This window comes from Podarcis pityusensis, assembly GCF_964106645.2.
Source record: "Podarcis pityusensis genome assembly, chromosome: 7".
NCBI lineage: Eukaryota > Metazoa > Chordata > Lepidosauria > Squamata > Lacertidae > Podarcis > Podarcis pityusensis.
Window position 1 is genome coordinate 55556420 of NC_138031.1, and position 25200 is coordinate 55581619.

General features: G+C 39.6%; 1 protein-coding gene across 7 annotated transcripts in view; it reads left to right on the plus strand.

The window, feature by feature from the left end:
* TSHZ1 (teashirt zinc finger homeobox 1) overlaps positions 1-25200 on the plus strand; it is an 80307-nt gene that overhangs the window by 28843 nt on the left and 26264 nt on the right. The window contains exon 1 of one of the 7 annotated variants that reach the window (XM_081014139.1): positions 10802-10844. The exons of the other annotated variants lie outside the window; for them this stretch is intronic. The gene's annotated coding sequence lies outside the window, so the exon portion shown is untranslated. Of the gene's footprint in view, positions 1-10801; positions 10845-25200 lie in introns of those variants that run through there. 7 annotated transcript variants of the gene reach the window in all.

Here is a 25200-nt window from a genome sequence, read left to right on the forward strand (position 1 = left end):
GTGTACTGTGCATTTGTGACACTGTATTTATTTTGAGTTGTTTTGGGCACGGTTCACCATGGAAAAGTGACATATAAATTAAACTGAACTAAACTAAAAATATGCTTCTTGAAATTGCTTGAACTTGAAGCATTATGTGCAGCTCTGTGTATCAGATAAATCAGCAGTAAAACTCTGACCTGTGACATGCTCCTGAGAGTTCTTGCCAAAACACTACTGCAGTGATTCTACTGGTTACAACACTGCTTTCAGTAGATGCACTCTATCTTGATCAACAGTGCTAAACAGGACAAGGGCTCAGCAGCCTTGAGAATTTTTTTCTCTTTTTGGTTCGTAGCTTCAGATGACTGCATATAGGCAGAGCATTCCAAAGGTGGTGATGGTAGATTCTCTTACACAGAAACTGTCATTACTTAAAACCTGCTGGCTCGGTCCAGCCAGGGCAAAAGGCGTTGTGGACAGGGGAATTATTTCCTTCTCCCGAAATTCAGACTTCATTTTGTTAAGAGTCCTGGGAATTGTAGCTTTGTGAGGGGTAAACTATAGTTCGCAGGATTCTGTGTGGGGAAGCCATGACTATTAAAGTGGTTTAAATGTGGTTTAAATGTGTGCTATAGGTGTAACACAATTTGCTCGCCTCTGTTGAAGTAGGAAATACGGATTTAAAAAGCCCACACAACACATTTGGGAACTATGCACACTTTTGAGGAAACTGATGCAAAGTTGTACTGGTGATAAAACCCTTATGCTTCTTTAAAACAATTGCCAATTTTAAATTATTATTATTATACTATTTTCACATAGGTTTATAAAACCAAACATAGCATAAACATGGAAAGTAAGAAAAATAAAATAATTAGAGCCTTTAGATAAAATAAGGATCAGTTAAAATCTACAGCACATGTGTTGAAGCTAGTGCCATGCATACAAATAAATCAAATGATGGACCCATGATAAATAAGGCATGGCCTGGTAATCACTTTCCATAGTGAACTAGAAAGCTTCACCAGACATTGAGATTACTAGTCTTTGCTATGAATATATAATTTTATATTTTCCAGGCTTTGCTGGTGGTCTGTCCATACTTTTGATAAGTATGATTGATGAGACAACTAGGTAGGCAGAAAAGTTTAGCCTTGTGGTAACAAGAGCACGGATTATCTGGTCCAGTATTCTGTTTTCTCAGTGTCTAATGAGATTCCAGTGGGAAGCTCACAAGAAGGACCTGACTGCAACATCACCCTCCCCACTTGAGCTCCCCAGTAACTAGTATTCAGAAGCTTGCTGCAGTTGCCTAGGTCATTATGTTTTCAGCTGTGCAGAATCTAACTTGACAAGCTAGTGACAATCTGTACTGTGCGTAGGAGTTTTGGGTGCTTGCAAAAGTGTGTTTTGCTTTTCCACTTTCCCCACTGATGTGGTGAGAGCTAGTTTGTGCAAGTGTACTTCCTTTGTTGAAAAGATGCTATGGATGTGCCCCGAAGTCTCAGTGTCTCCCACTCCAACTCTACTGCAGAGGAAGTCACAGGTGTGATATAACTCCCAAGAGTAATGAAAGGGTGGTTGGCAACCATGGATTTGATGCTGCTCAGTTTGTAACACAGAATTTTCGCTTGAGGTATTTTTATTTTTATTATTTTTTGCTATAAGCCCCTTCAACTTTTTCTTGGCTCTCGGCTCCTGGCTGTCATTTTGCTGCTTGAAGGAGGCAGGGTTTTGTTTTCATTTTTTCTTTCTTTCAAAGCATTGGAAACCACAACACTGCTTCATCTGGCTAGCAATTCTCTTTTGTAGTCTTGGACTGGGGTGGTTAGCACTAGTAAGGGGTATAATGTTTATTCCTGAATACATTGAAGGCAAACCTCTATAATGCCTGGAGTTTGGTCTATATATCTATATGAGTGACTTATAGACTACTTGATCACAATAGGTCAGGTTTCAATGATACGGCTAATACTCAAGGCTTTTTTTCAGCTGGAGCTCACTGGATCTCAGCTCCAGCTCTTGTCACGTGGGCGCCATTGCCATTCTAAGAAAATAAGGGAGAAGTTCATGGTGAGTTCCAGCATCTATTTTTCTAGAAAAACCGCACTGCTGATATTAATCCTGTCCTCAAGGGTTCAAAGCTAAAGGGTAGCAAAGAGTTGTAAGAAAGATAAGATCCCAAAATAGCCTATATCAACATAATAAAAATTAATAAGAGCCATGTATTGTATCATTCCCTCTCTCTTGTATCTTATTCATCTCACTCAGGAGCCACCAGGCTCACACCTCACACTTTGGAACAGTGTTTTCCCACAAGGAACCTCTGTTTGGAGGGTAGGGGTGGGGGGGCAGTACTGTGGGATGTGGGCATTGTCATTCCATATTAATTCAAAAAAATCAATAAAATATTGTTGTTTTTAAAAGAGGAGTCAATGTGGTGCCTGCCAGGTGTTGCTGAACTATGAATCCTATCAGCCCAATCCAGCATGGCCAGTGGTTGGAGATCAAGCAAGTTGTGGTCTAACAATATATGGAGGGCACTGTTTGCTTCTACCGAACTAGCTGATATTCCTTTTTCTCTACCTTCTCTTCTTCACCATATTTTTGTTCAGTGAGTAGCTGAAACTTCTTCATCCAACGCAGTTGCAGTCACTCAGCCCAATGCTCAAACTTCTTGGTTTTCAACTTCTTTAATTCTACCAGAGTTGGGAATTGTCTGCTATCAAATGCATGTCTTTCAACACAGAAATCACAGAACTTACAAAACAGGTCTCTGTACATCTTTATCTGTTTTGTTTTGTTTTGTTTTGTTTTGTTTGTTTTGTTTTGTTTTGTTTGAGAGTACAGAACTAATTTCCAAATATTTTTTCAGCCTGGAAGTAATGTTTTATGTAACAGATGGGGCATACTATTTTTGAGGTGGAATGCCAGACAAAGGAGATGAGTTTCTATTCTGGATGACCAAAGCTCTCTCCAGAGATTGGGTAGGAAAGGAAGGGGAGGAGGAAAATACAAGAAGGGGTTGAACTATAGCTGATGCTTCTGTATAAGCTTTCTGCAGTTATTTGAGATTGGACACGTGTAAACTTTATTTGTCATGTGAGAGTAACTGTAATTCCGCTGCAACGTTTGGCAAACAGAAAAACGTTTGTTTTCCGTTTTGTTCGTTTATCAAATTTGTTCCCCCAGAGAAGTCAAGGCAGCATTCACAGAGTTATCCCTGTGTTTTTATTAAAATTGGTAAATTATGACAGAAAAGGAAATCATTTGCATGCATACAAAAGGAAATAATGGAAAAAAAACCCCTCTAAAATAGTATGTAGCATAAGATCAAGCAAGAGAAGACACAATTACAATATTTTCATTTGGTGAGTCCGTACGTGAATTCCTTAGTTATCTCATTTCATTTTTCCAACAACCATTTGAGGCAGGCTACTCTGAAAGAGGAAGTACGTTCAAAAGGTATGGCGATATTCATTAGGATATATAGCTTTAATAAAGCACTATGAGAACTCAGGAAGGAGAAGTATTTCAATCTGGTGGTGCTGTCCCCCTAGAATTTAAAACCTCATGGGTAAGTGGGGAGTATGTGACTCTGGTGTGAAAAGTGGGATTGTGTTCCCTTGAGAGAAAATGAGAACTGATGTGATTGAATGTAAGAAATAGCAGCAGATGGTGGAAACCAGTTGGTGATCTTGTTCTCCCTGAAGGGCTTCTGTTTCAGCTAACAGAAGGGGAAAGCAGACAGCTTTTGCAGATTTTCCCTCCCCCGTGCAGTTGCCAGCACCCCCTAAAAACTGAGTTGAGGAACCTTCCAGAACAGGGTTGAAGGTAGCATGGAGATATGGAGGTGGAAAGGAGAACTGGCAAAAACGCCCTCCCCTCCCTTTTTATTAGCAGAGGTGTCCACTGGATCAAAAGCCATGGTATCCACTGGATCAAAAGCGACAGGGCACTAACTGATTCCTCACAATACTCTAGGTAGAAAAGCTTCAGAAGAAGTTTGTAGAAAACCTTAAAGTAAGCCTGAAGAAGTCTGTGCAAGAGCAAGTTAGATAACCAGCTATGAGGCATGAAGGCTAACCCCGAAGCCGGTGGAGTGCTGTAGTCAATAGCTGAGAATCGGAACAAGGGGATGCTAGAAACTGGTAGTTTTGAGGAGACATCGACAGATGAAGTAAATGGTGTGTGTTGGTTGAAGATGAAGCATCGTCTTGGAGTTCAGGATCTGTCTAGTGCAGAGTGGCAGATACTCTGTTCCTTGCTTCCATTTATGGTTGTAATGTTAAGGGAACCCTGTCTGTGTTTTGTACATTCCAGTTCACCAGAGTCAGGAGCAGTTCCAGTCTAGGTTTTACAAAAAGCTCAGGAGCTCTTGATATGGGACCTGAGGCATTTGAAGAGAGATTTCTGGTGGGCTTTTCCCATGTCCTATATGTGTGTGTTAGAGTTTGTTCCCATTAAAGTCATTTTGTCACCATCAGTCGAGTAAAGAGTTGATCTTACAGTGGTATGCTTGCATATTGCAAATAAATTAGGGCCCCTCTGGGCATCTTTCTCTTTCATAATGACTTGTGTGCATGATGATATTGGGATGGCTATACACGATCTTGCTTTCAATATTGCGCCTGCAAACGTTACAGGACAGACATAGTTCTTCATTTCCAATCAGTGCGTGTCCCATAGCTTTCTGCTGAAATCCTGTTACAAATGTAACATGTTTGTTTGTTTGTTTGCTCCTTCTTTTGTTGCACTGTAGTGCAGGTGTGTCCCTCCAAACAGCAATAATGTGGTAACATTGCAGAAGCATTACAGAAACACTAATGAAATGGAAAGATGTGTGGATGGTCCAGTATAAATCCACCTGTAATTCACTGATGATATGGCAGATTACACACACAAACACACCAAACAAACAAGCCAAACAAAACCAGCTTGGAGGGCCCCCCAGACATTACAAAGACAGCCTAATTCCCCCAATGCTCTCTCATCCAAACTAAATCTGTTATCACTGTCCTCTGGAATAGCTCATGCCTAGTGGAAGAACAGACCATGTAACAGTATGTTTTCTTGTGCATTTCGGTTTTTTAAAAATGTATTTCATTGTGTTGTGGTAGAAAGGATTTTGTGGGTGCTTCCAAACCCAGACATTTAAAAGATGCCCTGAATTGGTGTGCCTTGCTGCTGCAAGCCACGTGGAGATTCCTTCTAATGCAAAAAGATTAGCAGGATCAATCCAAGGGGTACAGGCCAGATCAGAAATTGTAGCACTAAAGCATGCAGTAGTACGTCTTCTTTAGATATTCACTTTCTGTTTAGTGCCACAGGCATTGGAAAACTTCCACCTAGACACAGCCTGAGAGTCTGATTTGAGTGTTTGAGATGAGCTTTACCTAGGTTTTAAATTTCTTTTCCATGGATAAAGGTTTCTCAGCATTGACATGCTTCCCCGCTCCTTTTGATGAACTTTAACCACTTCTTCTGTTTTGAAATTAATTACTAGTCCAGCTGTTTTAAAATTCTGCTGTCTGATCACTACCCTGTGCACTTTTGCTTCAATTTTATTTGCTACAAATGATCAAAGCATTCTGTGGTTTTTCTTGGATCATGGAAATAAATAAATTGGATAGTGTCAAGGGCAGAAAGCACTGAAAATGGACAGGCAATCAAAAGTCAAATTCAGTAGAAAATACAGGTGAAAATAGCTAAACAGTGATCACGAAGAACATAGAACAATGTGTCATTGCTATCAAAATACCGAAATGTGAAAGAGAAAAGTTGCTCACAACTCTGGTACAAAATGTCATGTTCCTGTGACCATTTTATTTACTTGGTTGTAAACATTTGATAAGGGACGCGGGTGGCGCTGTGGGTAAAACCTCAGTGCCTAGGACTTGCCAATCGCATGGTCGGCGGTTCGAATCCCCGTGGCGGGGTGAGCTCCTGTCTTTCGGTCCCAGCTCCTGCCCACCTAGCAGTTCGAAAGCACCCTTAAGTGCAAGTAGATAAATAGGTACCGCTTTCTAGCGGGAAGGTAAACAGCGTTTCCGTGTGCTGCGCTCTTGCTGGCTCGCCAGAGCAGCTTTGTCACGCTGGCCACGTGACCCGGAAGTGTCTCCGGACAGCGCTGGCCCCCGGCCTCTTAAGTGAGATGGGCGCACAACCCTAGAGTCGGACACGACTGGCCCGTACGGGCAGGGGTAACTTTACCTTTAAACATTTGATAAATTGCATCAGCCAAATGGAATATTTACTTTCAGAAATTGATGACTTTATTTCCTGAGAGTGTGTGACCTCTCATGCATGTATGTAGAGCAGGCTATTGTTTTTCTCTGGTAAAGTTAGTTTTCTCAGTCTGTTTTGCTAAGAGAAGTGAACTTCACGTAAGCCTTCTGCTTAGGTAGATACTTAATGGTGGTTATACCACTATGACAAAATCTTGTTGTAAGTGATTATTACATGACAAAGCAGTAAAGCAGTTTATTACTAGAAGCTGTAAATTATATTCATTGTGTTGTGTTTGAGTAGCATTCTTTTGGCATAATGTGTTCAGCTCTCAACCAGTAATCTGAGAACGGACCTATATATGGCCAACAGAACTAAGTTACCATTAATACTCTTTGTATTAACTTGTCGGAGAGCATATCCTCTTCCAGTGCATATGGTTTATCATTGATAATTTTACTTACATGTTGACTTCCAGTGCAGTAAAATTACTGCCTGCAGGCCCATTTACAGACCACAAATGACTAGAGAATAAATAATATTGCTAGTATGATAATCTCTTACAGTTGGTATTTGGCTTTCCTGTGATATAGCAGCAGTGGAAGTTTCTGTTAGCAAGATTCAAGTACAGTGGTACCTCCGGTTACAGACACTTTGGGTTACACAATTTCAGGTTATGGACCGCAGGAAACCCGGAAGTACAGTGGTACCTCGGGTTAAGTACTTAATTCGTTCCGGGGGTCTGTTCTTAACCTGAAACTGTTCTTAATCTGAAGCACCACTTTAGCTAATGGGGCCTCCTGCTGCCGCCGCACTGCCGAAACCCGATTTCTGTTTTTATCCTGAAGCAAAGTTCTTAACCTGAAGCACTATTTCTGGGTTAGCGGAGTGTGTAACCTGAAGCGTATGTAACCTGAAGTGTATGTAACCCGAGGTACCACTGTACCGGAAAGGGTTACTTCCGGGTTTCGCTGCATGCGCAGAAGTGCTAAATCGTGCATTGCGCATTTGCAGAAGCGCCAAATCGCGTCACGTGCATGTGTGGACGCAGCGCTGCAGGTTACGAACGCTGTGGGTTGCGGACGTGCCTCCGTCACGGATTATGTTCGCAACCCGAGCTTCCACTGTATTTTGAAACAAAAGGGGAGGATGCTTCTTTCAAAAACTGTTTTGCCAGAAAATATTTTTTGTTGGTTTACTTATTTCCCACTGTCTAGCAAAATTAAGATATGTGATACGTGTGTATCGCAAATGAGTTCCCTTCTGTTTGGTAGGATTCTGGTTAGTTGCAATTCATGTAATGTTGAGATTACATAAATGTAGGGAGCTTGAGACTAACTTGAATTAGAACTGAACATATTCCTTAGAATTGTAGGCAGTAGCATTATGATAGTGCAGTAGGGTTGTCCGCAGTGATCCCTGCCTGGTTTTCAGTTTCTGTCATCTTCCCTCTCTCTCTCACCCCCCTCCTCTTTCTTCTCTGCACTTCATTTAAAAAAATCTGCAAGAATTGCACAGCTTTCCTGAACTTTTCTATTTCTATTTTATTTTATTTAAATATATATTTAAGTGTTATTCTTTTACAGCTCCGAAAGATATGTATTAAATCTGCCTTAATTCCCTTGTACCTCCAGCAATGCATGTTTCAGCCAAAAAAATTGCTAATTGTGTGTGGCGTACCATTGGAATATTGTTTTAGGTTTGTTCTCCTTCAGTTCCCTTTTTCTTTTAAAAAGCTCTTTATTTGTAAAGCCTTCTTTGAGCTATTCACACACGATTTTTCAAAACCAAAACCTAACATAAGCATAAACGTGAACAGTATCAAAAGCAAAATAATTAGAGTGTATACGTAAAATGAGCAGAACACAAGATCTAGAGCAATGAAAGTTACAGTCATACTTGCAAAGAAAGCGAGTGCTAGAGAAGTGACAAATAAGGCATGATACACGGAACACCTCTGAATGTGAACTATAGAGCCATGTCGCGAGGCAGAACTTGCAAGGCTTTAATGTGCATGTATCATTTTATATTTCTGGGAGTTTGCTGCTGATCTAGCAAGGCTCCTGTCATACTAATTAGACCCCAAATAAGCAGAAAGGCCTTTGCTGCAGCTCTGCCCACGATAGCTTTAATTTGGTACATAAGCTTCTTGAACCTGAGAATATCCCACACTTTGTGAAATCACTGGACGAATAATAATAATAATGGTTAGTCACTTTTTTCCACAGAATTTAGGGTGTGCATGAGGAGTTCCAGTTTTTAGGTATAAATACGGAAGGGTGGATGTTTACTTAGATATCACCCTATTGATGTTAACTTTCCTGCGTTAATTGTTCCTTATGTGATAATGGAAAACTTACATGATGCACAATTTACTTCATTTTGCATTTTTAGATTTCTCACTACTATAGTTTTGTGACTAAATCTGAGTCGCGAACAAAGACAGTACTCCAGAACTATGCAAAATGGGTCGGATTTCTTTCCAAAGTCATTTTTTGTAGCAGATGAACATGAAGTTGCACGTTTTGCTTGGATACACACTGAAAGTGTCTCAACTCAGCACAGACCTGCACTAAATATCTAATCTAGTGCCAACACACTTTCATGTCTGATTGACAGATGTGTGTATCTGCTCAGCATCTTGCTAGACAGAACAAAAGAAGTATGGTTTCTAGGTGAATATGTGCCTAGCTAACTGGTATGATTGCTACGAAACGTAATTATTCATTTCCTGTACCGTGTGCCTTTAATAATTAGCAACACAAGGAAAGGGACAGTTCCAGAGTTAACACCCATTCGTGGGTTTCAAATTTGAAGTAACTTGAATTGTTCAAAAGCCTTGAAGCAAAATACCACACACACCCTCCCAAAAGGTGACCATATTTTGTCTACAAGGCAGGTTTAGAAATATTTTTTCCAGGGGAATTAGTGCCTATCATGGTTCTAATCTAGAGGTAAGTATATGGTTAGTAACTTTCAATGCAAGATTAGCAAACTATATTAGTGTGTAACCAGAATAAATAAACTGGACAATATTTCATGGTTAATTTTCTAAATTGCTTTCATTTTTATTACTTGACTTCATTTTTACCTCGGGCCCAAATCAAACTGCTGTTTTTGACCTGTGAAGCCTTAAACAGCTCAGGACCACAATATCTCATGGTCTACCTCTTCCCATATGAACCGACCCAAACCCTGCAATCATCATGTGAGGCCCTTTCTTGCATGCCTCCTCTATGAGATGTCTGGAGGGTGGTGATGTTTAGAAAGATGCTGGATGCAGATAGTGAGAGTCATAGGCCTGGCCTAGGTTCACTCTCCAAACTGACTCCTATTCTGGATGAAGAATATTTCATAGAGGTCTGGTGGCAGAGAAATAACTCTGTGATACAGCTCAGGAAATGTTTTTTTCAGACAGAAGTCTTAAGGCCCTATGTAATATAGAGATCAAACGCCCTCAAGATGAGCAGGTTGATGACATTTCATTGGCAGCCTGTGACATCTAAAAGCTGAACATTGCAGAACCTAATTAGTCTGAACATAATTAGTTATAAGAGGTACCTGACAGAGCATCAAATCAGTGCAAAAGATCTTTGGTTGGATTTAGGACCCCTTTGAGGGGTTGGGGATAGAATGAAGAAAATTGCATCTGGTGCATTGCAAATGAATGATGCCAAACTTAATTATTAAAGAAGAAACATGAGATCAAGCACAGAGAAATGAGCGTGTGTCTCAGTCTTTATGGTTGGAGCACAGCTGTCCTGGACAAAATCTTGACTTTGGTGTGGTAGCATCAAGAGTGACATCAAGAAATGATGGAGATGCAGAGGATACATGAGGAAAGAACACAGCAGCTGCAGGAAAAAGAGGGGGGAAATGACACTGGGAGTTTGGGTTTGCTCATCTGGAAGAGTCAGAGATGAAGAGAGATTTTGAGAGTTGTTGAAAAGCAAAGCAAATGGAAGAAAAATGGAAGAAGCAAAGATTACCAGTGTTGAAGCAATGATTCTTCAACATCAACTTCGTTGGACTGGTCATGTTGTGCGGAGGCCTGATGATTGTCTTCCAAAGCAACTACTCTATTCCGAACTTAAAAATGGAAAGCGTCATGCTGGTGGTCAACAAAAGAGGTTTAAAGGCTGTCTCAAGGCAAATCTTAAAAAGTGTAGTATAAACACTGACAACTGGGAAACATTGGCCTGCGAGTGCTCCAGTTGGAGAACATCTTTTACCAAAGGTGTTAAGGGCTTTGAAGACACTCGAACTCAGGACGCAAGGGAGAAATGTGCTAGGAGGAAGGCACGCTTGGCAAATCCACACCATGATCAACCCCCGCCCGGAAACCAATGTCCCCACTGTGGAAGGATGTGTGGATCCAGGCTTGGCCTCCACAGTCACTTACAGACTCATTGTTAAAACCATGTTTATGGAAGACAATCTTCTTCGGCTATAAGTGATCGCCAAAAAAGAAGAAGAAGAAGCAGCAGCAAATGTGAATTGGAATGGCACCAACTGAAAAAGAAGCCAGCAGCCGTGGAGTGGCCAGATTTCCATGTGTCTGTTGATAACACTCCAGTCCAGTGGTAGAGATACCTTACTAACGGACCATGAAAGTTTGTGCTGTAGTGATACTGGTGAGTGAAAACATTTCTGCTTTATATGTTGCTGTAACTTGCTCCCCAGTGTTGTAGAACAGCACCCTCTGCCCCACAGGGCTAACAAACACCATCTGCCTTGTGGGGGGAAATAAGAGAGCCGGGGCAGAAAAAAACCCACCCTCGGACATGGAGCGTTAAAGTGCGGACTTCTGCTTGGAAAAAACAGGGCAAAAGGCAAATGTGTGTATGCCCTAAACTGGATGGATCTTGGTTGGATGCTGTATGGCAGTTCTTATTTTCTTATACCAGAGATAAGAAACCTGTGGCCCTCCAAATGTTGTTGGACTTCAGCTATCATCCATGATATCATTAGCCACGCCGGCTAGGACCGGTGGCAGTTGGAGTACAATAGCATTTGAAGGGCCTCACAAAGATCTTACACAATAAAGGAAAAGGAAGGTTTGATTCAGTTTGGGTTTAATTCAGTTTGACTGCCAGAATGTTATAACTATTCTCCTAAAAGATGTTTCAAGTTCATCCTTAGCAAATATTTGCTTTGTAAAGGCATGTTCATCGCATTCTGGTCTCCAGTATGTTGATACTAGCCCATCCTCAAATCACTTCTGAGCATAAGTAGATAATAGGCTTTATAAGCGTATTTGTTTTGTTTGTTGGTGCTGTATTGGTGTAATCATAAAGTAAGTTTGAACTTTCATGTCCCTTTATCCTCTAGTGATGGACAAACTTAATGAAACAAAGGAATTAATACTAGGATAGGCCTATAAATGTGTTTTTAGGGTCACCCTGTATGGATGCTGAGCTCTCAGTTAAATTGGAACATTTGTGTGGGTACACACACATATATGAGTAGTATTAATCAGAGTAGAAGGTGGCAGAATACAGTGGATTTTTAATCCTTTTGCTGTTACAGTTATTGTTGATTCACTGTAGTTGTGCCTAGGAAAGCATCTTTGTCCAGGTCTGATAGACATACAGTATGTATGAGAGTACTGTTTTCCTTTACAGCACAACCAGACACGAAGATATGGTGAATAGGATTGGAGTAAATTTCTGTTCTGCTGTATGTGTTAATATCTAGGAATCCCACTGTAATCTCTGTTAGAAATTCCATTGTAATCCCTGCCTCCATTGCAACAATCAGTTGCAACATGAAATTTCAGTGACTGGATTTCCTGTACTATATATGAAATGAAGATGATTGCATAGAACATAAATGTGCCAGCAAGACAGATTTGCATATGGAAGTAGGTCTTCATGTGCAGCATTATGGTTGTCCATTCGCCTTCTGATATTTGCCCAGGTTTTGTAAGACAGAGTTAGATCAATGGCTAAACTAGCTCAGTACTGTTTACACTGACTGCTAGTGGCTTTTCCAGGATTTCAGATAGGAGTTTTCCCTAGCTTTGGAAATGCCAGGGATTGAACCTGGGACTTTCAACATACAAGGCAGATGCACTACCACTGAGCTGTACTCCTTCCCCAATAGCTCTTTAGACATAGCCTAAAAAATATAGCACTTGAAATGGCTAGTAATGTCTTTATGATACGGGTGGGGATGTACATTCCCATTCTGGACCTCTAGTTGTTATATACATATAGAGGAAGATTGGAGTCAAAGAGAGGTAATCTGTGTAAACAGATTTGGCAAGAATTTACCCAAATGAATTTATTTTTTTCACTTAATGGAACATGAGATACTGTACACCACAAGTAAAATATAGCACTACTATTTTGGGATCTTGCAAATGGTAGATAAGTGATCTTGTACAGCTGAATTGATGTATTGTATTCTGTACTATTGAAATGAGCCTTATAAATGAGTTTAGGAAAGTTACTAGCTCACATATTTTTAATTTTTAATTTTACTAGTCTGTTGAGGGCTGGCCGAGGAGGAAATCTGCTACATTTCTAGTACAGGGGTGTTTGTGTCTTCCATCCTATGCTTGGTTTCTGTGCTGGATGCAAGGGAGGGATAGAGCAGCCCATCTCTCCTCTGCCAGCCTGCTCACTTGCCTGTATATAATTCCTTGACCTTTATGTCTATGACTACCAGGTGAGTGGTTAAATACAAAGCTGCCTTAGACCTATATGCAGTATGTAGAGGATTCAAAATTACAATGAAACAATAGGTGATGAATTATAGTTGAAATGATACTTGGAGAAAGTGATACAAATGAATAGGGGGAATAATGCCTTGAAAAAACTCTGACCTAACTATTACCCCATGGAGAATGGTAAACTGGTCTGAAATTTGTAATATATCCCTGTATAATGTTCCTAGATTATCACCTTCATAATGTAAGAAAGAACTATGTTAAAAGTTAATGAAGGAACTCCAGTGGAACTCTATTAGAATATTTTTCCCGCCATTAAATGACTGGTACAGACTTTTAATGGATGTTTTAACAAGGCTCTGTTATCCAAAGGACTATTGCTCAAATTGAAATCGGGCATATAATCAGTGAAGAGAAGCATTTTGGGTGGGAGAATATCAATGAAGTGCAAGTTGGTGGGGGGTGCAACAGTGGGAAAAGGAAAGAAGCAAGGGTTAGCCTGTATTTGTAATGACAAACGCCACAAGAATGGAGATGTGTAAACATTTCGCACAAAAATTATGGACAAGCTATCTTGAGAATGATAAACACATTACTCACACATCTTTAGATACCACTTCAGCTTTCAAAATGAACATGGCAAGGGAGACTTTGTAATCTCCTCTCCCCACTGTTTTGCTACTCTGGGAAATATTTGTCTTGACTTTTCATCAGACATGCAATTCTAGTGTTACAGGTAAGAATACAGGGAACTGCATCACTATTCTTGCATGACCACTGGGGCTATTGAGTGTGAGGAAACGGAGGTCAACAGTCTCACTGACCATGCACAAACCTAAACTAGTTCCCTGAATATGGTTATAATCTTTCACTGTCTCATCACCCTCCAGCTGCCCTATTCTTTGCAGCAAAATTCATAAGTCCTCACCAGTACCTCTGTGCTTTTCATTTCATTTCTGTTAGAGTCTTTTTATATAGCCCAGTTTGTTTTCTTTTCCTGTTGATTATTTTAATGTCTTACTTCCACTCCCTTTCCTCCTCATCACTGAAATAAGTATGCTTCTGCTAAAACGGTATTTTCTTCTCTCACCAAAATAATATCTTTCTCTTTCCTTCATTATATCCTGCATCTTCCAACCTCATCCTGGCACAGCTGCAGATTTCAGAAGCCTCTTGACAGACTGTCCTTCTTGGGTCCCCCAAAGTGCTGAATTGCTCCATATCACAGTGCCAGCATTGGCTAAATTCATGAGCATGCATATCTGGCAACCATGGTAGCCTTTAATGGGCCAACCATGTGGATAAGCAAGAGGGAGGACAATATTGAGGTGGGCACTTGCAGTAGTGCAGCTATTGCAGGGCATAAGTAATAATATTAGCTGGGGACGGGCAACATATCAGCCCCACTATGAAAGGTGTTGATACATGGTCTCACATTGCTTCAAGCTTATAGTCATGGGCCATATATTTCCCAGCAATGGCCCATACTTACCCACCATTCATTTTCCATTTTGGTAGGTGTTGGTTACTTGCTGGTTATGAATGGCATCATATTGGCCTTAACCCTTTGATAGGCTGATATTTAGCCATATAAAATAACCATATATTTGAAAACTTTGGTCGGTTAACACTTGTGATACCTAAGAAACATTTCTGGTTCTATCTAGATATTCTGGGGTGTTCTTCTTTTACGCTGAGTTATATATTAGCGACCACAGAAATAAGAAAGCCAAAGCCCTTCGCTCTTGGTACTAGTAAAAGCTTCATACTGGGCATAAACTGTTGTTTCTTTTGGAATGAGGGAAGGCCAGCTCTTCTCTGAAAGCACTGAACTGGTTTAATTGAAAGAACAATTTGATTTGCTGCTATAGATGCTGCTCCAGTAAAACAGCTTGGAATGCTAACAAATTTTTTATTTTCCTCTCCCAAGCCAAGGATTTAGTACTGGCAGGTGAACTTGTGAAGGCTGCTCTCAAATATACAGAGACAATAACTGTCTTGGAGGTGGAACTTTGTCAATATTTTTTGCCTTGAGCCAAAAAAACATTCAGAATAATGGTGTGCTAAAGTCCTGCTCAAAAATGTATCAGCTAGACAAAGGGGAATTTATTCCAACTTTAGGACTGTGCTCTTTCTTAGTCATCTGTATGTTGTAGCATCAACTATCAAGACATTTGAGGATGCCTGAAGGCATGTTTCTAGTTTCCTTTAAGTGTACATAATGCCAACTATGTTTTTGTTCTAAACGGAAACATTGCCAAGTGTTAGATTCAAACTTTAACTTATTACACCCTGAAAGCTATTTGAAGATACCTCTGTATTTTAAATATTAGCCCAACAAAACCATTTATCATTACTTAACTGGGAAATAAAATATTTATAGGAGCTTGCCATTTAAATACTTCTATGTTCTTATAGCCTCTAGTGAAGACAAAGTGTGATAACAAAATACTGGGATAAATTGGCAATACATGATAATTTTATCATTATAGCAATGAATAAAAATGTGAAGACATCATGCACAGCTATAGAACATCGATACCTCCAACCCAGAAATATAGACAAAGGAAATAAATAAAACTATTTACACATGAAAAACAGTCTTCACTTCCCCTAATTAGGACTATAAATAGAGCTGAGTGGAATGAAGGTGTTAATGCCTCTCAAAAAGTAGCCCCATTTTTTTTGAAGTGTGTGTGTGTGTGTGTGTGGATAGATGCATCCCTGTTGTTTCAGCGACTGGACCAAATATTCCCTGTTTTGCTGGGAAGTCACAATGAAACTGCTGCAGCATGGCGAAATAGAAAGCATTGTTGTAGATGCATAGGAGCGCAGATTCTGCATATCCTCATGATATTACAGTTAGTGGAATGTGTGCTTGAATATACATTCCAGTGCGCATTCTGACCCAAATGGTGTGGGACTTCAGAGTGAGACCAGGTCAGCTTTGTTTGCTCACCACATGAGTGACATTAGCATATTTAACCATGTGATCTGTGGTTGTGGTGTGCAAGTCCTATTTCTCTTACCTAAAACCATTTGGACTCTGAGGGTTTTTGTTGAATGTTGGTAAAATGTCATGGTTTCCAATGAACATGTAACAGGAATGCTTGAAAAGCCCAAGTGAGTGAAGCACCCTAATTTTTCTGCAAGTTTCCCCTGACTTCCTTGAGCAAAATAGGCCTTATGATGGGGAAGAGTGATGGCTTAAGGCACTTGGGGCAGCTCATTAGCACACAGGAAAGGTTTTGCAAGGCTTCTTCATAGCTTGGAGCATAAGTTCCTGCTGGGGCTGGTAGTTGGTAGAACATGAGACTCTTAATCTTAGGATCATGGGTTCAAGCCCCACGCAGAGAAAAAGGATTCCTGCATTGCATGGGGTTTGGCCTTGATTAGCATTGTGGCCCCTTCCAATTCTATGATTCTATAATTCTATGACCAATGATCAGACTGGGTAGTAGGAGGGATATAGTTCAAGGCCCATTATAAGTCAAATCCATCTCTGATTGTTCTGGGCTTAACTGCATTGAGGGTAGATCTTTCAAGCAGGGAACATTTGTTTTTCTAGCTCCTGTTTAAAGTCTTGCTCTATCTCTTAATTCCCGTTAGCTAGGATCACATAGTGAAGGAGAAAGTAGAAACACTCTTATTAAGAATGGTGCAGAAAGAGCAGCAGATGAAAGGAAGAATGTTTGTGAAAATTCTTAGAGATTGTAAACTATAAGAAGCTTCAAAGTGGCATTGGCATATTGTACACCTCCAAAGCAGCAAATCCTTATGTCACCCAAAAAACTGCATTAGAAGTGAGTTTTTGATTGTGCAGTGTCACAAACACAATGCTAAGTTGCAGCTGAGGAATATGCAAACAGTATTAGTAGCAGAAAGCAGCTAGGACTGGTTTTTACGTAGACATGTGCTACTGTAATTACACAATGAGGTACAGTACCTGGAATGCTGATATTTGCCAGTGTCATAGTTGTGGCATATGATAAGAGATAAAAAGTGTCTACACATAAGAGATAAAAAGTATCTAATTTATAGCAGGAAGTCCATTAATTTAGATATCATGCCAAATTATAGCACAAACCATTGTTTTCAAAACCACTTCAAACTGATTCTGATTTTCTGGCTGATTGCAAGCAATGGTTTGTTAAGTCACGTATTGTGAAAACCTTAGCTGAGCTTTCTTTCTCAAGTCCTGCCGCTGTGACCACAGCCATGGTTTGGCTTAGTGTGTTGTCCAAACCCATACACATTTTAAACCGTTAATCAAAGTTTATTCTTAGTTTATAGCTTGTGGTTTGTCTGAAGGAGACAAACCATAAACCCAGAGTCAATTACACACTAAGCCAAGCATAGTTTAGCTTACTGCAGCACAGCAGCACCAGGACCAGAGGAGAAGCAAAGCAGCTGAAATGTCTCCTATGGGACTCTGTGTACTCATGCATTCACACTAAGCCATGGTTTGCCCTAGCATTATTTGTGATACATCACAGTGTTGTAGTTCTCTTTAAACCTGTTGTACAGCACAGTATTTCATTCATTTACTCATTCATTCAAAGCATTTCTATCCTCATCTGGAAGAGCCCCCATTGTGGCTTAGAAATGAATAGGAATAACACAGCCCCTGTCCTCAGGCTCACAATTAAAAAAAGGCATGGCAGAAAAGGAAAATGGGAGTGGGAGGGAAAGCAGGCTCTGTCTCCAAATTCTTAATGTTTCAAGTTGCTTACAATGACCAGCTTCAGTGGTAACTGACTGCTGTTCTCATGCCTCTGAGAAATAGCCTGGTGATCCAGCCTTCTGGATCACCTGAAAGTTGTTTACAAGGTGGGGCCTTTGGGCACCTAGCTAAAATCTGCTGACTTCTTGCCACTCCTGTCCCCTGCCCTGCCAGGAGATGGCCTTACCTTACATGGCAGCTGGAACTGATGATCTCTGTAAGGGGATGGAGGGATCTAGCCCAGCTAGTAAGAATAGCATTGATTACATGAAAAATGTTATCCTGGGGATTTGATTGGGAGTGCTTTCCACTGTGTATTAATTTGTAGGACTAGCATGAAAGAAACCGCCCGTAAGAAGCAGAGATAAAGATAAGCTGCATCCATACATAATGCTAAACCATGGTTTGTTATCATGATCATGTAATCATGATCTCATGATTCTTCATGCATGGAAATTATAGATTTTATTCCTGCTTTAGCTGCAAACCAAACATTTGCCATTATGGTTTGCAAATGCACTACAAACCTTGGTTACTGATTCAAGTTTGCTACTGACTTGCAAGTCATAGTTGTCAGTTCTGATCTCATGAGAAACCATAATTAAGATTCCTTAACCATAGTTTGATGTGATATGTAAACTGTGTCAGCCTCTTTATTTCAGAACATTATAGCTTTTTTGAATTTAATGGGTAGCCTTAATTTCAGAATGCTGCTTCTCTGTCTTCACAGATCATAAAGTATAGTTTCTTCCAGATTTTTTTTTTTGTCAGATAAATTTAGCGGGTTTAGATAGAAAAATACTTTTCTGTTGTTTTTGGCTGCCTATTGCTGGGCCCTGTTTTGGATTGATGTTGATAGTTCTCCTTTCTGACCACTTGTTGCTGCTATTATTGTTTATAATAATAAACAGCTGCTACATAGCCAGAAACTTTGAGAAACACAGTGGTGTTTGTATTATCTGGAGGGATGCAAAACTTTCGATGGGTTGGAAAGGAAGTTAAGTATCAAAATATCCTGAATTGGGTTTTGAACTCAAACAGTAAAACATAGCATCCATCCATTGATGGAGAGAGATAATGGGGAAGGAAGAAGCTAAGATGCTGTGGAATGGTATAGCTTTGTCTTTCCAGTCTGTGTAACAGTGGAGAAGAATCACGCTTCATTCTTTCCCCCAAGTTCCTGTTAAACATAACCAAACAGATATAATTTTTATGACCGTGGAGACTAGAACCAATTCCTTTAACTTAACAGAACAGGGATTTGCTAATATTTCTCCAGTTGTGCTTCACAGTCCTTACAAACACAACGCACACAACTCCAGTGAAGATCATTGTGCTTTAAACTCTGCAAATTGGTAAAGCCTTCACGGAAAGTAACAAGGAGAGTGCTTTGAAAACCTACAAGAAAGTACTTGATCAAAAATATAAAACACAAAATCATGAATCAATGGCAGCGAATTTCAGTTGAAGAATTGAAACCTAATTCATTCAACTGTGACTGAAAACAAACCATGTTAAATGTTTATTAACTTGTATTTCTGTTATCAGTGGATTTATGTGTAAAGGATAGGGTAGAGGGGAAGCTAGGGAAATCTTATCCGTCTGAATTATTTGCTTCTAGCCCTTAAATGGTGATGTAAGGGGAGTGTATTTTCCTCTTCCTTTTATGCTTTCCCCTCTGCTTTGAATTAGTGTAGCTAAATATATTATGCCATACTATTTACCTCAGTCTGCAGTTTCACTACCTCTGTATGGCTTCCCACTCTTAGAATTTTGCAAATAAATCACTGATCAATGTAGAGAGGCATCACGGCAAGTGTGAAGGCAGAATATTTTTTATGATGCCATAAACTGGATTTATTATTATTTTCTGCATGCAACTTTGTACATTTAAAGTTCATCTACATAGTATGGTGTTGTATATGGGTTTCATTTAATTGACGCTAATTAACTACGGGGCTGGGTTTATTTAATATTTTTTGTTTTGTAAAATAGTTACAAATCAGTATAGGCTATGCTGCACTGGTCTCCACGATTTCTGAGAAACTATTTTTGTCCAGTATAAAATAATATATTATTTACATATTTGTAGAATAAGGATGCACTGTTAGTCTTTTGTTAATTTCCAGGTAATTAAACATTATTGTCTATTTATGAAAGAATTGATGTGATCTGTTTATAGTATCAAGACTGCATGATACCAAACTATAGTTGCATCCCTAATTAATGTACATAATTGTCATGGTTTTAAGGTGAAAATTAAAAAATGCTGTCAAATTAATCATCTACTAGGAGTTCATTAATTAGCTAACCTCATATAAATGGGCTGCATTTCGATGACAACTAGGAGTGAAAACCTAACTAACTGATGTCAGTAGGAGCATTTACATTGAATTCAGTGCGATTGGTTCCACGAAATAATTTTATCTATTCTAGAGACTGTATTGGGAAACAGGAGAAATCCTTTTATAGGTTTAGTGCTTTACAGAGGTTTTTCCAGACAGAAGTCTATCAATATGACCATCTTTAAAATAATAAAACACATTTATTGTTGAACCAAAATACACTGGGTTGTATTCAATACTGTATAAGCAGAGTTCTGCTTCCCCTTCCTTCATGCCACCCCAGATGCTTGCCCCACCTTTGGAGCAGATTTTGAGATTTTGAGGAAGATTTCAAGTAAGATGAGGAGGTAGGGAATTCCATTGGGCAAGTGGACCTCCGTTGTGTGAGCAGAACAGAAGTGTTGGACACAACCCATTTTTAACTCTCCATCTGCCAAGGTGAAATGTATAATATCGCCATTGTTTCATGATAATGTGCAGCATATTACAAAATATTTTGCCTCATAACACATTAGCAAAACGTAGTGCTTTTAAAACTGCAGAATATATAAAGAAACAGAATTTATATGGCACTTGCTTAGCGTTCTAAAATGATTCACATGCATTATCTCATTCATTTATAAAACTCTGTAAGGAAGCAGAGTGCTATTTCCATAATGCAGATAGGGAGCTGAGACTGAGAGAAAATGATTTGCTTAAGGCCAACTGAGGTGAGAGATGAATGAGGAATTTCACATCTCACATTCTTTACCACTGCACTACACCTGGCCTCAGAAAAGGTCACATTGCTTTTTCAAGAATTATTGATAGCATGATACTCCTGAGCAGATTCATCTTGTTTCTGTAGGGAATTCTGAAATGTTGAAACATTGAGGTTTCGGTTCTATACTCACCTGGGGGAAAGCCAAATTGAACAGAGTGGTGCTTACTTCTGAGTAGACACACATAGGACTGCACTGAAAGTGTATGTAGTTTTTAATCTTGCAATCTTAAAACAAAACAAACAAACACAAAAAACTGGTCCGCAGGAAGATATCAAACATGAAGTGTTAAATTAGGTTTAGAGGGTTGTATTCAGTACAGGGCTGATGCAAGAGGAATTCCCCTTCTTTTTCTCCCCACTGCAGTCTGCCGAGCCCACAAAAAGCCTCTCGTGAGGGTCTGGGATGTGAGATAGAGGATTGCAGTGGTAGAGGGATTGCGAGAAAATAGGGCAGAGGCAATTTGCATGAGGCTCACACTCCCAGGCCTTTCCTGATTGTTCCCCACCTCTCTGATGTTACATCATGGGTAAGCATGTGTGCACAGTGGAGAGGAAGGGGCAGGCATGAATGCCCTAGTGCAAATGTGACCCTGGGTATAATGCATAATGCATTAGTTGAATTGGTTTTTTGTTTTTTTTAAATTAAATGCTGCTTATTCAGAAAACTCTTAGAGTGGTATAAACTAAACAAAAATATATGGAAATGAAAAATACAACAAAACAAGTCCAGCAAAATACACAAACATCAGTGGACAACCGTAAATGATATCAGCATCCCCCTTTGAGTATTTTGAGCCAGTGTTAAAAACACAAATTGATTGAAGTCTGTCCAACTCTTGAGAAGTCAGAAAGATTCACAGAGAGAGCACCGGTTAGATGAATCTGGAACATGTTGTACAATCAGAAGGGGCAGTAAGGAAAAGGCAATCTCTTAGGTATCATGATCCCAAGTTGTTTATAGCTTTTTACCCTACTAACAAAACCTTAAATTGCCTGTTTTCAGGTCACTGGCGTATGATATTCCTTACAGGTTGTGGTGGCATGAGCAAAATGTCCTTAGATGATCTAAGTGATCTTACAGGATTATACAGGGGAAAGAGGTCTTTCAGGTAATGTGCACTTGCACTTCTTTCAACAAAAAGCTGTGCATTGCTTTCATTAATGTTAGAAGAGCGATACTTACATACATGGTCTATTTTATTTTATTTGAACCTAGAGTATTTTAAGGGTAGCTCATGGTGGCTTACAATTACGTAACTGTAGTTTTATTTATATAAGAGGAACATTTCCCTTACTATTTATGAGAGCAACATGCATTTTGAAATAGAAGCATTCAAAGGTAATTACATTTAAAAAAGCAATTCTGAAACTAACAACACAGTACCCCATATCATGAATTTATACCAACTGAAAAGCGGGTAGGGAAAAAACTTTATTTTTCCTTCCTCCAACCTCTGTGTTTGTCCATGTGTATGGTATTTCATTATGGCAAGATTATTATTAATTGTAGCCAATATATTCTTTTGTATTGTTAACCGTGTTTGCATTCATAATGCCTTGTACTAACTCATAAAGTACAACCAACACTGAATTTATATCTATCTGTTAAAGAAATTATACATTTTTGCTGTAATACTAGTGGCAACAATAACCGTACCCTATGCGGTACATTTATTATCTCCGCCCATCCAATTAAATCTCTGAGTAGGTCTCTCTTTGTTAGTCATGATATTCAGATACCAACATTTCATTCTAATACAGCATAAAGGGAAAAATCAAGACTGCCTCCTCCCTCCTATGCTGCTTTGTCAAATCTTGATGTGCCATTTTTGTGGCATCGAGGAAAACAAAATGACCCTTCCCTAAATTCCTAATGCTACAAAGTTATAATTTTAAAAATAAGAATAATCAAGCTATAGGAGAATAGATGACAGAGTGAAGAAACTCAGATTTCTTACTACACTATTGATATTGGCCTAACATTCTCTAATAATCTACTAAAATTAAGAATGGGGCAAAGTGTTTGGTCCTGAGGGCCAAGAAGAAATATCCCGCAAGCCTGAGGGCCAAAGCTAATGCATATATTTTAGTTCTGCATTATTAATGTAATTTGCATGTCGTTATCAAGAACTTAGGGGATGCCACGCTACAGCTTGTGAACACATTGAGCTTATTCTACTACTGTCATTCTGAATTGCTTTCTTTCAAACTGGACAAATTTGCATTGTGATATATGAACTTGAGGCACAATTTCCTGGAAAATTTTGAACAAAGTCTCCTGAAATGCATACAGCTTTTATTTCACTAGGAATTTTCAATGAAACATGCAATGAAGCAAATGGTAGTTTTAAAAATTAGGGCAGTTGGAAATCACAATGAAGGTAAGTTTTTTTTCTTCCTAATTTGCCTTCTTGTTAGTGATCCTTTAGTATTTCTGCAGTTTCATTTCCCGAATGTGTTTTCATAATAATAGCTAGAGGTTTGCATTTATTTTTATTTTATTTTTTAAAATGTGATTCTGTGGATTGTAATAAGAGCCTGTAGACCACACAAAAGTTATTTGGGGACTCCATATTGATTACTTGCTATAAATTTCAGTTGCATTACTATTATCCTAACGTATGTGGTTCCAACCCAGCATAGTTGGGTCCTGTTAAATCTCACTTTCATTCAAGCTGAGGGGTTTGAAAAGTCTAGAAGCAGAGGATACATCCTGTAAGCAGCCTTGACTGTGGCCTATATGCCTTTTATCTTGCTGTTGTTTAGTTGTGTCTGACTCTTCGTGACCCCATGGACCAGAGCACACCAGGCACTCCTGTCTTCCACTGCCTCCCGCAGTTTGGTCAAACTCATGTTAGTAGTTTCGAGAACACTGTCCAACCATCTCGTCCTCTGTCGTCCCCTTCTCCTTGTGCCCTCCATCTTTCCCAACATCAGGGTCTTTTCCAGGGAGTCTTCTCTTCTCATGAGGTTCCTTTTATCTAGCATATGACTCTGTGTGTGTGTGTGTAGACATTGCCTATCAAGCTCTTAGAAAGTGGCTTTTGGCAGCCTTTATGAAACACACACAACACCAGAGAGACAACGGAGGCAATCAAACTGCCTCACCTGCAAAAAAATTGTCTGGAATACATACATACATATACATAAATATACATATGTGTATATTTTAAGATGCTGCTGGCATGTTTCTCTCCCCACCCCCTCTAATAGTGATGAATGCCAACAGAAACTGAGCCCTAAAGAAGAAGTGATGTTACACTATGCTTGGAGAAAGTCCAAGGATTGCAAAAGTACAGAAAAGTCATATGCACACCTAAGGGGCACCCCCTTCCCAAATACTGCACAGTAAGGACTGAGCATGCACAGTAGCCAAGAAATGTTGAGTGGCAGCAGGAAAAGAAATACAAAACTGAGAACAGGGAATGGAACATCCCAATTCAACCTCATACGGTTTATAGCATCCTGGTGGAAAGCATGGCTGGTTGTATAGAACCCCATTTCTGTTAGGTGTTGCATGTCTCATTTGTTAAACTAATTATCCAAACAGTTGTCTCTTCTGTACTGTCTCATTTTGCCATGTGGCCAGTGTTCCTTTCCTTTTGTAAAACGCTTCCCTCCAAGAGATGATGCCATAGCACCTAGCCACAGGGAGCATTCTAGCAGCTTTTCACAGGAACATTATCTAGTGTGGGGTCTGCCTGCTTCTATGGGCTTTGGGGGATCCTTTCTTAAACAGTGAGTTCTGTATTTTTCTGAAAGTATCCAGACTGTACAGTACAGTGGTACTTCGGGTTACATACGCTTCAGGTTACAGACTCCGCTAACCCAGAAATAGTGCTTCAGGTTAAGAACTTTGCTTCAGGATGAGAACAGAAATTGTGCTCCGGTGGTGCAGCAGCAGCAGGCCCCATTAGCTAAAGTGGTGCTTCGGGTTAAGAACAGTTTCAGGTTAAGAACAGACCTCCGGAACGAATTAAGTACTTAACCCAAGGTACCACTGTACTATCAATTATGCCTTCACGTAGTCTAGGACACTGGTTAATGTTACAGTGTTGCTGCTGCATAGTGCGTGGATCTCTCTGGTGTTTAGAAACATGATTTAGATTATGGGAAGGCTCCATGAGAGAAAAAAATAGTGGGTCTTGGAGAAGTCAGAACTTTAAAATCCTCAGTACCCATTCCTGTCTCTAATAAGCAGTTTGCATTCCTGTATCTTGTGCTCTGACCCTTATCTGTTCTTTACTGGACTAAGAGTTCTGACATGGAGAAGGATGACTACATTATTTCAAACTGTCTGTCAAACTGTACATGGGTCATTGTTTGCCGTCTTCTACCTCTCCCCTCTCAAAAAACTTGGTTTGGGGACTTTTGCAGACGTGAAATCCTGAAAACCCACATTAAAGTTCTGTTGATTTAGTATCAAGAACCTTTATTGCTAAAAATGTGTGAGATTTACCATAAAGCAATGTGAAGAATAAATGGT